The sequence below is a fragment of the Suricata suricatta genome, chromosome 7 (assembly GCF_006229205.1).
Source record: "Suricata suricatta isolate VVHF042 chromosome 7, meerkat_22Aug2017_6uvM2_HiC, whole genome shotgun sequence".
Taxonomy (NCBI): domain Eukaryota; kingdom Metazoa; phylum Chordata; class Mammalia; order Carnivora; family Herpestidae; genus Suricata; species Suricata suricatta.
The window spans coordinates 34,546,137-34,560,970 of NC_043706.1; positions in this window are offsets into that span (position 1 = coordinate 34,546,137).

The following is a 14,834-nucleotide window of genomic DNA, read 5'->3' on the forward strand; positions in this document are numbered from 1 at the left end:
TAACTTGCCCGGTGACTTGCTGGTCCTATTCTGAAGCTTGCCCATGTCTCTATTTCCCTGTTCTGCTGTCCTTCCTGGAGCCTGCTAGGCTAACATCCATGACTTGGTGCCCAGGTGAGACAGACAACTGAATAAGGTTAGGCTTCTCCCCAAAGGGAGAGCCCTTGGGTGCTGGGCAGGGCAGGAGGAGCCTGCATTGTAACTGCAAATCTGCTTCTGATCAATGGTGTGTCAATGTAGACCAGGTCACTTCCTCTGGTCTCACTTCAAATGAAGAAGTGTGTTGGGGCGCTTGGGTGGTTCAGTCAGGTAAGCATCCAACTTCAGCTCAGGTGATGATCTCATAGTCAGTGGTTTCGAGCCCCGCATTGGGCTCTGTGCTGGCAGCTCAGAGCCTGGAGCCTATTTCTGATTCTGTGTCTCCCTCACTCTCTCTGACCCTCCGTTGCTCATGTTCTGTCTCACTCTCTCTCAAAAATAAATAAACATTTAAAAAAAAAATGGAGTGTGGTGGATGGCACAGGCCCCAAGTGTGATTAACATCTTGCAACTTAAGCACTCACTGAGTCCTGAGATGTGGGACTTCACCCTCATACTCTGCTTTTCCTCCTGCAGTTTGGGGATAAACTGTCCGGCTCCTATCTACGGCAGACACCTGCACTGGCCTCTAGATCCCATCCCTCCCTCCAGCAATGCTCTCTCCTCTCTCCTGTACCATCTGTATTTCCCTGTTGGCAAAATCATTCACAACAGCATATAAATAGATTTAAATATGCTATAATTTCCCCCATCTTGAAAAGAGTCTGTCCTGGGATGCCTGGGTGGCTCAGTTGGTTGAGCGTCCAGCTCTTGATTTCAGCTCAGGTGACACTCTCGGTGGGTCATGGGTTCGAGCCCTGACTCAGGCTTGCGCTGACAGTGCTGAGCCTGCTTAGAATTCTCTCTCTCCTTTTTGCCCCTGCCCTCCTCTCCTATACACACACACTCTCTCTCAAAATAAATACATAAACATTAAAAAAAAAAAAAGAGAGAGAGAGTCTCTGTTGACTCTTGACCCTACTTCCTTTCTAGCTTATCTCTCTGAAACTCATTTCTTTTTTTTTTTTTAAGTTTATTTGTTTACTTTGAGAGAGAGAGAGCATGAACCAGATTGGGCAGAGAGAGAAAGAATCCCAAACAGGTTCAAACTCCCAAACCATGAGATCATGACCTGTGCCCAAACCACGAGTCAGCTGCTAACTGACTGAGCCACCCAGGCGCCCCTCTCAAACTCATTTCAATCACTCCACAACTCTACCCAAACTGCTCTTTGTTAAGGTCAGCAACCCTCCCCAACCCCCCTTGTGGTCAATCCTAAAGGTCATCGGTAGTCTTCATTTTTACTTGACTGCTTAGCAAGGATCAGCTGACCATTCCTTCTCCCTTCAACACTTGTTTCTCTTGGCTTCCAAGACACTACATTTTCTTGGTTGTTCATTAGGGTAGATTCTTTCCATCTGTCTCACCTCTACATGTTGGAAGGTCCTGGAGCTCAATCCTTGTATCTGTACCCAGTTTTCACCAATACATTTGGGGATCTCATTCAGTCTCATGTTAAATGCCATGTGGCTTAGCCTAGATTCCTCTAAGAGCAGAACCTTAATAAAAGGTTTGCATGCAGGTAGTTTATATGGGAATGAAATTCCAGACAGCAGAAATGAGGAACAGGGTGACCGAGAAGAAAGGATAAGCCAATTCAAGAATACACTGTTGAGCACTGTTGAGTGACCACCACTATGGGATACTGACAGATTTCTCCACAGAACCTTCTAAGGAGATTCAGAACTGTCTGTGAAGAGACAAAAAGAGATCCACATGTATCCATCGGCTTCTCTTCAACATTGGTTAAGGGCGGCCCCATGAGCATCAACTCCCCCCATCAACCCAACTCTCTGGGTTATACAGATGGTGGCATGGAGTGAATTTCCATGGTTATCCTGCAGCCCACTTTGTACAGGAAGCAAGAAGTACACAGAGAGGCAGAGGTGAGGCACTGTCAGTTTGTACCCATTGCAAATCTGGCCAATACCGGCTGCATGACATCAAGCTGAAGGAAGAAGCCAGGGCCAAGAGAATTTTAAGTGTCCGATACGTCATCTATACCTAGATGGCCCTCACCTCTATATCTCTAGCCTGGACCTCCCCCATCCTCATTAATGGCAACTCTATCCTCACAGATGTCCCTTCCTTCCCAGGCAAAGACCTTGGAGACATCTGGAGTCAGTTCTACATACCATCCATCAGTACATTATGTTGGCTTTACCTTTAAAATGTATCCAAGGTCTGGCCACTTCTTTTTTAGTTATTTATTTATTTTAATGTTTATTTATATTTGAGAAAGAGACAGAGAGAGACAGAGTGCAAGCAGGGGAGGGGCAGAGAGAGGAGACACAGAATCTGAAGCAGGCTCCAGGCTCTGAGTGGTCAGCACAGAGCCGGGTATGGGGCTCAAACTCATAAACCGTACGTAAGATCATAACCTGAGTTGAAGTCAGATGCTTAACCGACTGAGCCACCCGAGCGCCCCCAACCTCTGACCACTTCTAACCTCTACTTCTTGCCCAAGCCACACCACCAGCCCTGGCCTGGACTGCTGCAACTCTCTGCTATCAGTCTCCCTGATTACTTGCTTATCCGCTTACCATCTCTTCTCCACACCAGCTAGTGAGCCTTTTAGAATGCAAGTCAGGGGCGCCTGGGTGGCTCAGTCAGTTAGGCGTCCGGCTTCAGCTCAGGTCATGATCTCACGATTCGTGGGTTCGAGCCCCACATTGGGTTCTGTGCTGACAGCTAGCTCAGAGCCTGGAGCCTGCTTCGTATTCTGTGTCTCCCTCTCTCTCTGACTCTCCCCAAAATTATCTCTTTCTGTCTCTCAAAAGTAAATAAAAAACATGAAAACAATAAATGAATAAAATGCAAGTCAGATAATGTCACTTCTAGGCTTTTCCTTTCCCCTTCCCTGCTTTATATTTCTCTTTCACACTTACCTCTATCTGACATAATCCAAATACTTCATGTATTTACATATTTACTTTGTCTATTATTGTCTCCTTCTACTAGAATAACAGCAAGAATTTTTGTCTATTGTATTCCCAGTACCTAGAATGGTGCCTGGTGCCTGGGGGAAATACAAGAAATATTTGTTGACTAGAGACCATCTAGTTCAAGTCCGTGCACTTTACAGATGAGAAAATTGTAGCCCAGAGAGATGACCATGCTAATTATACTGCTCCCCTCTTTTGTTTTTGGTTTTTGTTTTTGTTTTGCGGGCTTTCCGGATGCCTCTACTGGTGTTCTGGATAACTGATCTCCATTTTCAGCAACTCCGTTAGTTATTGTTATGGCTGTTGGCCCTCCAGCCAATCTGAATAGCAGTTTGTAGTCAGGCTCAAATGTACCTCCAGAAAATCACTAGAGAACAATTCCAAGGCCTTGGAAGCTTAAGTGATCCAAGATCATACAGTATAAAGACAGCAAGCAACAATGGAGGGAATTCAAGGTGAAGAAAGTCTCCGGGGTGTCTTGAGAAGTGCAACATCGAGATCCCTGAAGGAGAAAGTGAGTATTTCAGGCGGGGGAGCAGTTAGAGTAAAAAGACAAAATATTCATCCCAAGGCGCCTGGGTGGCTCAGTCAGTTAAGCATCTGACTCAGGTCATGATCTCACAGTTCGTGAGTTTGAGCCCCACATCAGACTCTGTGATGACAGCTCAGAGGCTGGAACCTGCTTTGGATTCTGTGTCTCCCTCTCTCTCTGCCCCTCCTCTGCTCTCACTCTGTCTCTCTCTGTCTTGTCAAAAATAAATAAACATTTTAAAAATTTCAAACATTACTAATCCCTAATGTATAGCATTCTCTGTCCCTCATTTCAGCAGAGTGGAATGGCAAGTGTGGGATGACTGGGTTTGACCAGGGGAGTTAGTTCTACTCAGGTATGTTCTAGCTGTGTGACTTGGGCAAGTTACTTAACCTCTCTGAATCAAGGTTTTTCATGAGGAAGGTGATACCCACCCTCACTGAGACGGGAGTATTACATGAAAGAACATACAAAACCGCTTAGTAGAGAGACACAGACAAGCAGTAAGTAGTGTTCAAGTTATCACTCTGATTCTTTGACCAGAATCATAAGAATATGTGTCTGGACCAATCAGGCATGAAGTGAAGGGACCAGCATAGAGAGCTGTAGTGAGGAATTAAGATTCTGGGGCCAGGTAATGGAGGACTTGGCACAAGTTGGAGTCTTGGCACTGGGACGTCACTGGTGGATCCTGACCAGGAAACGCACAGCACGCGGAGCCTGGGATGAAGAAAACCTGACATCTAGAAGACCAGCGGGAAGGAGCAGTTCCATCCCTTAGCCCCGCCGCAGGCGCCTGTCTTCCCTCACGGCTCTCCTTGTCCTGTTGCGGTGACTTGTTTCAGGTCTCTGTGTCATCTGGAAGGTCAGAGCTTGGCACAGGGCCTGGCACATAGTAGGGCTCCATGAGCATTTGTTCTAGTCTTAATAATCTAGACTGACTGCTCTGGTGATAGTTCTAGTGTGTGATATTGGAAGCCTGGGTAGGGAAAGTGGCAGTGAGAATGGGCAGGATCAAATCATAGAAACCTGGGGAGAGACAGCAACTATTGCAATTATTTTTATTTTTAATAGTTTCTATTAATTTTTAATTAATTAATTTTTTTTGAGAGAGAGAGAGAGAGAGCTAGCACAAGCAGGAAAGGGGCAGAGAGGGAGACACAGAATCCAAAGCAGATTCCATGCTCCAAGCTGTCACCACAGAGCCTGATGCGGGGTTCGAACCCACAAACCGTGAGATCATGGCCGGAGCCGAAGTCAGATGCTTAATCGACTGAGCCACCTAGGTGCACCACAATTCTTTTTACACAGAAAATCAAGAAGATGCACAATCCAGGTTAAGAGGGTATTTATATTTTTTAATATTTTTTAAATGTTTCTTTTTCAGAGAGAGAGAGAGCAGGGAAGGGGTGGGGGCGAGAGGGAGACAGAGAATCCCAAGCCTGATGCGCGACTCATGAACCGTGAGATCATGACTTGAGCCCAAGATGACCGAGCCACCCAGGCAACCCGGAGCTAAGAAGGGCATTTACAAGTTAAAGCCAAATTCTACCACCCAGTAGCTGGTTGAGCCTGGATATGTCATTTACCCTCTCTGAGGCTCATTTTGTCTAGGAAATGGGGATAATGCCAGCCCCGCCTGCCAGCGTCATAAGGATCCAAAGACTGCAGATCTCTAAATGATTTGTAAACTATCAAGTGTTTTTAAAAGGTAAAGCAATGTTAGTAATCTGCTTATGACTAATTCCACTGCCCTATTCTATTCAATCCTTCATTTAAAATTATGAGGGGACTGTATTTGAAGGTTCAAGCTAAGTCCCTTCACAAACAGAAGCAGCAAAGACCTCAGGTGTTGAAGTTTTCCAGCGTTAGGTGAAGTGAAGGGTGGGTGCGTGGTCGGTCTGCAGCTCCCAGGCAGCGACGACAATGACAGAGAATTGCAGGAAAGAATGACTGAGCCAGTCCTTCAGCCCCGAGGTGAAGAGGTCCCACCTCCTCAGAGATCTCCCCTTGCTGCTTTAGAAAGAGACCACTGCACTCCACTCCTCCCCCAGGGACTGAGACAGAAGATTGCCCATCCGAATATTAAATGATAAATTACCACGTTCAGAACTAGAGCAGAGGTACGAAAGGCATCCGTTTGGTCTGAAGAGTTTTTTTCTAAGTAATCGCAACACCCAATGCAGGGCTCAAACTCACTACCCCAAGATCAGGAGTCACACGCTCCACCAACTGACCTGGCCAGGAGCCCCAAGGAAGGCATTCTTTGAAAGGGCTCAGTGGCAGCAGAAAACTAGGTCATACTAGACTGAAGGAATTTTTGGCATACGTTAAAACTGTAAGTTCTCAGGGCGCCTGGGGGGCTCAGTCAGTTGGGTGTCCTACTTCAGCTCAGGTCATGATCTCAGGGCTTGTGAGTTCGAGCCCTGCATCGGACTCTGTGCTGACAGCTCAGAGCCTGGAGCCTGCTTCGGATTCTGTGTCTCCCTCTCTCTCTGCCCCTCTCTTGCTCACACTATCTCTCTCTCTCTCCTTCCAAAATAAATAAACATTACCAAAAAAATTTTTTTAAACCCCGAAACTGTAACTTCTCAGGCCCCCCTTCCTGAACCGACTGAACCCCAGTCTGAGTTTAACAAGATTCCCGGGTGATTCCTGAAGAGATTGCAATTGTAAAGCATCCGTGAAAGGGAGAATCAAAGGCAAGGAAAAGGAGGAGTTACAAAGGCAATGATCCAGGTCCACCCGACAGACATTTTTCCAGTTGGAAAGTAAACACTTGGCATTTTTATTTGGTACAGGCATCAGAAAGTCAGATGAAGGCCCACTTCTGGTTCTGATAAAGAAACCTGGGTCATAATCAGAAAGCCCTGTCCTGAAACAGGCCAGCCGGGAGGCCTTTTCCAAGAACTCTCTCTCATCTCAATCCTGGAATTTCTCCCTGTGTCGCATAGGTTGGCCCTGCTATTCCTCTAACATCACATTCTTAATTGAGCACTACCAACGGGCTACGTTCCCTGCGGGCAGCCAAGGTCTGCAACTGAAAACAAACTTGAGGGGCACCTGGGTGGCTCAGTCGGTTAAGTCTCCGACTTCAGCTCAGGTCAGATCTCACGTTCGTGGGTTCAAGCCCCGCAATCAGGTTCAGTGCTGACAGCTAGCTCAGAGCCTGGAGCCTGTTTCTGGTTCTGTGTCTCCTCCTTTCTCTGCCTCTCCCCCTCTCATGCTCTCTCTCTGTATCAAAAATAAATAAATCATTAAAAAAAGATTTTTTTAATGAAAACAAACTTGAAAGAATCAGTGGTGTGGGTGCCCTGAGCTTAAACCCAGAAAGGAAAGGAAGTGACCCCGATGGAACCATGATTTCTTGTCTGGCGGGTATTTCACAGAAATACTGAAAAGAAGAAGAAAAGAAAAAAAAAAGAAAACCAAACAACCAAAACCAAAACCAAAACAAACACACACACAAACAGGAAGCAGAGCGCACATGGACAGATTAGGGAATGGCTCCGTGAATTAGGCGTGTGTGTACTCTGTATGTATGCACACATCCAACACAGTGCGATGCAGCTACAGTGCACGGAGACTGTGTGTAATAATCCGGAAAGTACTAATGATATATATTCTGGGACCATCAGAGTCCCAGCAGTAAACAGATGGCACAGTCAAAACTGGGAACTTTGAGGAGAGTTTTTAATAAAGGCGCTGGGTGCAAAGGTGTGAGCAGCATTCGGAAAAGCGACGGGGAGGAGGTGCGCTAGGCCTGAAGGGTAAGTGGGGCCCTAGCGGAACACGGAGAGAGAACTACGCAGCGTAGTTCTGTCCCACTCACTCGCTCTCTGTCTCCCTCAAAATAAATAAATAAATAAACACTTAAAAAAATGTTTAAGGGGGCACCCGGGTGGGTCAGTCAGTTGCGCATCTTGACTTCAGCTAAGGTCATGATCTCACAGTTCTGAGTTGGAGCCCTGCATCCAGAGCCTGCTTCAGATCTTCTGTCCCACCCGCCTGCCCCTTCCCTTCTTTATCTCTCTCAAAAATAAGTCTTTAAAAATAAATAAATCTTTTTTAACATTTAAAAAGGATATATACATGTGAAAAGAGGTCGGAGGGAAATCCTCCCAAAGGGCGGCCGTTCTCAAGGCGCTGGGGACTGGACGGCGGATTTGGGGACGATGGAGGGTGGCTGACTTTCAATTATCGATAACGTGGCCATGCTACTTTTCTAATAAGGCACAATCAATGAGGCGAGCTGAGGAAAAGCGTGGGGGGAGGGGGCGGAGCAGGCAGCCCCCGAGGCACCTTCTGGTCCCCTTGCGATCGCGTCACTGTACAAAAGGGAGAAATGACTTGTTCAAAGTCATAAAGCAGGTTAGGGGCGAGCTGGGAGGAAATTTGGATTCTGCTCTCCCCAAACCCACACAGTTTACCAAACAGTCCTTACCACTCCATTCATCTCCATACTGCCCCTCCCCACGCCCCCCTCGCCCACCCCCCCACTTTTCCCTCCCCCCTTCTCTTCTGTAAATCTTGGAGCTACTCCGACTTGAAGCTGCTAAACAGCCTCACACCCTTAATCTCACTGTCTGAATGATAAATCCTGCAGGACAGCTCATTCCATTCAAGCCCTCCACGCTCCCCTTTGAGTAGCTGGGTGGTCTCTTCCGCCCAGGCAGGGGCGGCTTGCCCTTCCTTCCACTTAGCATTCCCCCAGGAGTCGAGGACTTCCCGGGAGCCAGGCATTGGCCTCCAAAACAATATCCAGATACGACACCGCCCTCCCAACCCCCTTTCAGGGCCAGACCATAAAATAAAGCCGCGTGGGCCTTGCACCCCTGGACAGAATCCTTTGTCTGGGTTGGAAACAGCCTGAAAAGATGAAAGAGGCTTCCACTCTGACCTCTTCACCTCTTGTTATCTTGTGCCCGCTCCCCTTAGATTCTCTGTAGCAGACGGCAGCATTTTCCCATGGCCGCTGGGGTTAACAACGTCTTAGCAGCTAGCGGAGAGAGGAATGTGAGGAATGTACCTGCCTAAGGGGCGATTATTTTCATCAAGGACAGGCTGAAATGGATAATGAGGTCAAAAACAAACGCCATCTCTTTCTCAAAGGACTCTGTAAAGAGCGGCTATTAGATATAGTTCATTAGTTAGGGGGGTGGGGGGGGTGGTTAGAGAGCTACTTTTTAGACCTGCTGCTTGAAGAGAGAGGAAGGCATTTTGCCAAGTTGAGATTCTTTCCAAGTCAGCGGGGGGCTAAGTTTAGACACAGATTCAAGCCTTTATGCATTGGTGTTTACGGCTCATTCAGGTACCGAGGACAAGTGACATCCTGGATTCAGAGGAAAGATTTGCAAAAGCGAATGTATCATAACGATACAGGTGGGGCCCATGGTAAAAAAAAAAAAAAAAAAACACACACAACAAAACAAAAAACAACAAAAAGCACACACACATACACATACAAAAACCGAACCCCCCCATCCCAATCCAATTTGGAAAACTGATGAGCCAGGGTTTACGTATAAAAATATATTTACCCTGGGTTAGCTCCTTTTACAAGATCCCCTTTCCACGACCATCAGCATCACCAAAATTCAGGCCCTGACTCCCCACCCCGCACCCCCAGATTTGATCATGACTTGTAAACTGGAGCCTTCTCAAATCCTGTCCCTTCCAACCCATCCTGCATCCAACAGACTCTTCTTAAACTGCATGTCTCTGAGCCCTCAAACACTTCTCGCTGCTCACCGAGGCGGAATGTGAAAAGGTATGTGCTAGCGTAGAGTCCCAGGCAGAGGACAACCCCCCTTCCCTTTTTCTTGATTATCATCATAAAATCAAGTTTTAAGCTCCAGATGGCATCTAAAGCTCTCTAAAATCAGAGCCTACTTAACTTTCAATTTGTAACACACCCACCCCACACACCACACCCCCCACACACATATTTAAAGGACCACTTTCCAGTAATAGTCCGGTCTTTGTGAACATGATCTCGGCAAATGCCTTGGGCAGGAGCAGTGTGTACAATAAAGTCTTCTCTGTATGTTTCAGTTCTTCTTTGGGGTTAATTTTCTCATGGAAAAAAAAAAAAAAAACAATGACAACAAACGGAACTTCAGGTTTGGTTCAATGCATACACCGTCCCTTGCTGGAACACTGTGGGGAGGTAAAGGCCAAGACCAAATGGGTGACCTTCCCGAGTGCCCGGTCAGACAGGAGGGGGTCTGGACATGACCATACAAACACACATGCGAGAAAAAAGCTCACGCCTCCAAAACAAAAATCTATAAAGGAAAGGGAAAAGAAGCAATTGGGACAAGAACAGCACAGGCGCTTTTTAAACTGGGGTAGTATCTTCCTGGCCCCTACACCTGTTTCTCAGCTATAAAAGGTGTTAAGAACTACCTCTTAGGGTTGTTGTATTTAAAATAGGAGATGTGAGTAAAGCACTTAGCAGACTGCCTGGTACATAGTCAGTTTTATAAATGTTAGGTCTGATGGTGATGATTATGATGATGATACAGACTGACACCCACAAAAGTTCTTCTTTGCATAAAAAAACAAGGCTGCTTTCTATGGAACATGCTGGACTCCAAGTTCCCTGATCAGGCTGTGCTCACTCAGGCTTTGTACCTTTGCCCCAGCTCCTCTCTGGGTTTGGAATGTACTCTCCCCTCCTCCTATCTCTGTTCAAAGGACACCTTCCCAGCCCAGTCCCTCACTCCCAGCCCAGCAGAACGAATTCTTTCCTCCATTAAGGGACCATAGCTCTGATGCCATGTCTCACATTGTAGAATAATGGCTTGCTTATATGTTGGTCTCCAGAGTTAGAATATTAACTTCTAACCCCATTATTAGCTTTGGAATCCTCAGTGTCCAACACAGCCCCAGATCTAACTCACCCATAGGGGTGTTCAGTAAGTCCCTATGGAAGGAAAGCACAAAGAATGAACAAAGAAATGGCCGTATCTGCACGGTTTCATGCCAAATCCCACCCACCTAGCCTCTCCAGCGTCAGTTCCCTGCTGACACCTGTTTGAGAGTCACTACTCCCAGAAGCTCCCTGGAACCTACCGGGTATTATCACATTTTCTGCTGTGGCCTCCACCCACCTGGTGTGACCTGCCGACCAGCTGGAGATGTCACGGGGAGCATGACTCAGGGTGGCCAAAAGATAGCTTACTCCCCCAAACTACAGAATTCAGTTACAGGAAAGCTCCCAAACTGCTGCTTTAGGAAACGTATCCAAATCGATCTGTATGACGAAGTTTATCAACCCTGACAATCTGGTGGGCTTGCGTTCTCTTTAGCTCCTAGGAAGCTCAGAGGAACAAAACGATAACTGATTACTTTCTACTTTTGTCCAGTAGTCATGAAAGACGCTTCTTAATTCCGAGTATTCCTCAAGTTCAAGGGCACATAGAGTCTGTGGTCTTGGAGTAGGACAAAGATAGTGGGTCCTCACAGGAATAAAGCCGGTGACCTCCAGCTTCTTAGCACCTGTTACGTCCAAGTGAATTTAATGGGCCATGACCAGAGCTTTAGGGCTGCTGAAGACATAACGCAGGGAGGTGACACTGGGGAGGTAATATAAGAAATGAAGCCTGGTTTCCAGTTAGATTTCAGTCACTATAGGAATTTACCACTTATTTTTTAAGGTTTATTTATTTTTGAAGGAGAGAGAGAGAGAGACAGAGTGTGAGCTGGGAGGGGCAGAGAGAGAGACACACACAAAATCTGAAGCAGGCTCCAGCCTCCGAGCTGTCAGCACAGAGCCCAATGAGGGGTTTGAACTCATGAGCCAAAAGATCATGACCTGAGCTGAAGTTGGACACACGAACGACTGAGCCACCCAGGCGCCCCAGGAACTTACCATTTATAAACTATGGGAATATGCAGGTATGGAAATTTCTGAGCCTTGGCTTTCTTCATCTACATAATGGGGATGATAACTTAAATCAGGACAGAGGTAGGAGGATTATATGTGACAGTGAGTGTTAAATCACATTGTGAGTGACTCCTTAATAAAAGGCAGTGGAAAGCTACAGACATATAAGCTGGAGTAACAGAGATCCAGTGAACAAGCAGAAATTAGGGAATGTGTATGTGTGGGAAGGGAAGGGAAGGGAAGGAAAGCTGCTCTAGGGTAAATGTTTATGTCTAAGATGGGGGGAAGGGACTGAAGTGACCAGGTGGGTATCAAAGGTCATGAAATCGTCTATCCCAATGTCTGGGAGTTCCCTGGTCTTCTAATGCACCCCCCGCTTCCTCATGATGTATCCTGTCTTGTCTGAGCCCCGGTCTACTAGATCTACTAGGATTCCTCAGGGAGCCTCAGAGAGTCGCTCAGTTATGATTTCACATCTTAAGTTCTTTTTTTTTAATGTTTATTTATTTATTTTGAGGGAGTGTGTGTGTATGTGTGCACGAGTTGGAGAGGGGCAGAGAGAGAGGGAGAAGGAGAATCCCAAAGCAGACTCCATGCTGTCAGTGCAGGGCCCAATGCGGGGCTCGATCTCATAATCCATAATGTCATGACCTGAGCTGAAATCAAGAGACGGACGCTTAACCAGCTGAGCCACTGGATGGCCCTTACATTTAAGTTCTTGAGGGAAATCTTGGATGTCATTAAATCCCACCACAGCATTTTATTAGTGAGGGAACCAAGACCATCATTCTAGTCCTGCCTATGCCACTCAGAGGCCATGAGGCCTTTGGGCAAGCCCCAAACTGAGCCTGCAGTTTCCCCTCTCTAAAATGAGGGGTCTGCAGTATTTAGAGATCTACGTTCCCTGCAATTGACTTTTGCTATATTAAAATAATGGTTCTTTCTACCACTCTCGTCTAGACATCAGATTCCTCACTCCCTGATGGCCCCCCTCCCCGCCCCAACCACACAAAAGTCAGGAAAAGACATGTTTGGATACCTTTTGAACTCACTTCATTGTAACCAAGTGCTAGTTGTCACCAAGGGTGAGGACAAGGAGAGTGGTCACATAAAAGAAAGTGCTGGAGGCTGAGGGCTCCTGGGTGCCCGCCCAGTGTGCCCAGCCCCTGCTATCCTGCCCCTGCAGGGCTAAGAGCTGGCGGCGCGGCGGGATAAATAAGGCCAGCGAGCACCCTTACATGGTCATCCACAAGGCTGCCCGGAATCCCTGGGATTACGCAGACTGCTGGAGGGCTTGGAGCAGGTGCCCATCACCTGTTGCGGCCACAAGTGTGCCTGGGCTTCGGCAGCCTCAGTCTTGTGACCGAGGTATTTTTACGTGGAAGCTCTGAGCTCACAAAAAAAGAAAATGTCTCCCTGATGTCACACAGTTGCTGCCAATTCATCAGCTCGAGCTAAAGGTCAGAGAGGGGGAAGCCAGGGCTCCAGGGTCCTGTGGCTGCTCCCTCAGATGAGGCTTCCCTTCCAGCAGGGCTCCCCGCCAGGCTGGGCCAGCGGGGGAAGCCGAGCCGAGAGCAGAGCGGTTTGCATTTCCAGGGCGCGCACAGAGGCGGTCCTCACACCGCTGAGCCGCTCCTGCTCTGCGCAGTTATTAACCAGTTCCCCCTCCCAGCCCTCCCCTGCACCGCTCCCTTCGCAGTCAGGGCGTACCTCGGAACCTTGACGCAGTGCGGCCCTGAGGGTCCGTCCCTGGGATCGCTTCAAGAGTGAAACCAAAGCACACAGAACTTCTTTTGGTATTGTAATAACTAAATGCAGCATTCAAAGAGCAAAGAGGAGGAGCCCCGCTAGTTAGGATGGCAGGCTGCTTCCCTAGCGTCCCAGGAGTGGTATATTTGCAAGTTATTTAACCTTTCTGCACCTGCCTCCTCCTGACCTGGAAAATAAGAATCCTTAACTCATAGTGCTTCCTGAGATTCCAATGTGAAGCTCTGGTCCAGAGCCTGGCCTGTTGTAAGGGCTCAATAAATGTCAGCTTGGAATCAGCACACACAGCTGTAACTGGACCAGTTACTTAATCCCTGAGTCTTCATTTCCTCATCCAATGGGGGATGTAGCATATGCAATTGACAGGGTCCCTGTGAGGATTTAGTGAGAACAAATATAAAGTAATTAACACAGCACCTAGCCCTGGAAAACTAAATGGTGGCGCTGGGACTATTCTGTCCAACAATCAAACTGTGATCTCTAGGGAAGGCCTGATGTATTAACACCTTCTCAAAGCCTGACACAGTCCTTGGGCCCCTACAAATCATAATCCAAGTTAAAAATGGGACACGTTGGGCGCCTGGGTGGCTCAGCTGGTTGAGCGTTGGACTTCGACTCAGGTCATGATCTCACAGTTTGTTAAATTCAAGCCCTGCCTCGGGCTTTGTGCTGACAGCTCAGAGCCTGGAGCCTCCTTCCGATTCTGTGTCTCCCCCCTCTCTCTGCCTCTCCCATACTCTGTATCTCTGTTTCTCAATAATATATAACTACATTTTTTTTAAAAATGGGACATGTAAAAAATTATGTATTTGGGGCACGTTGGTGGCTCAGTCAGTTGAACACCAGGCTCTTGGTTTCACCTCAGGTCATGATCTCACGGTTCATGAGATGGAGCCCTGCATAGGGCTCTGTGCTGATGGTGCTGAGCCTGCTTGAGATTCTCTCTCTTCCTCTCTCTCTGCCCCTCCCCCACCTGCTTGCAGGTACATGCTATCTCTCTCAAAACCAAATAAACAAAAACGTTAAAAAAGGCATCTAGGTAAACTCCATACACGAAAAATGAATGATCCAGTGAAGAAATGGGCAGAAGACCTGAATAGACACTTCTCGAAAGAGGACATCCAGATGGCCAACAGGCACATGAAATGATGCTCAGCGTCACTCATCATCAGGGAAATTCAAATCAAAACCACACTGAAATACCACCTCACACCGGTCAGAGTCGCTAAAATGAACAAATCAAAAGACTATAGATGCTGGAGACTGTTGGTGGGAATGTAAACTGGTGCAGCCGCTCTGGAAAACAGTGTGGAGACTCCTCAAAAAACTATCGATAGAACTCCCCTATGACCCAGCAATAGCACTGCTAGGGATTTACCCAGGGGATTCAGAAGTGTTGATGCATAGGAGCACATGTACCCCAATGTTCATAGCAGCACTTTCTACAATAGCCAAATCATGGAAAGAGCCTAAATGTCCATCAACTGATGAATGGTTCAAGAAGATGTGGTTTATCTATACAATGGAGTACTATATGGCAATGAGAAAGAATGAAATATGG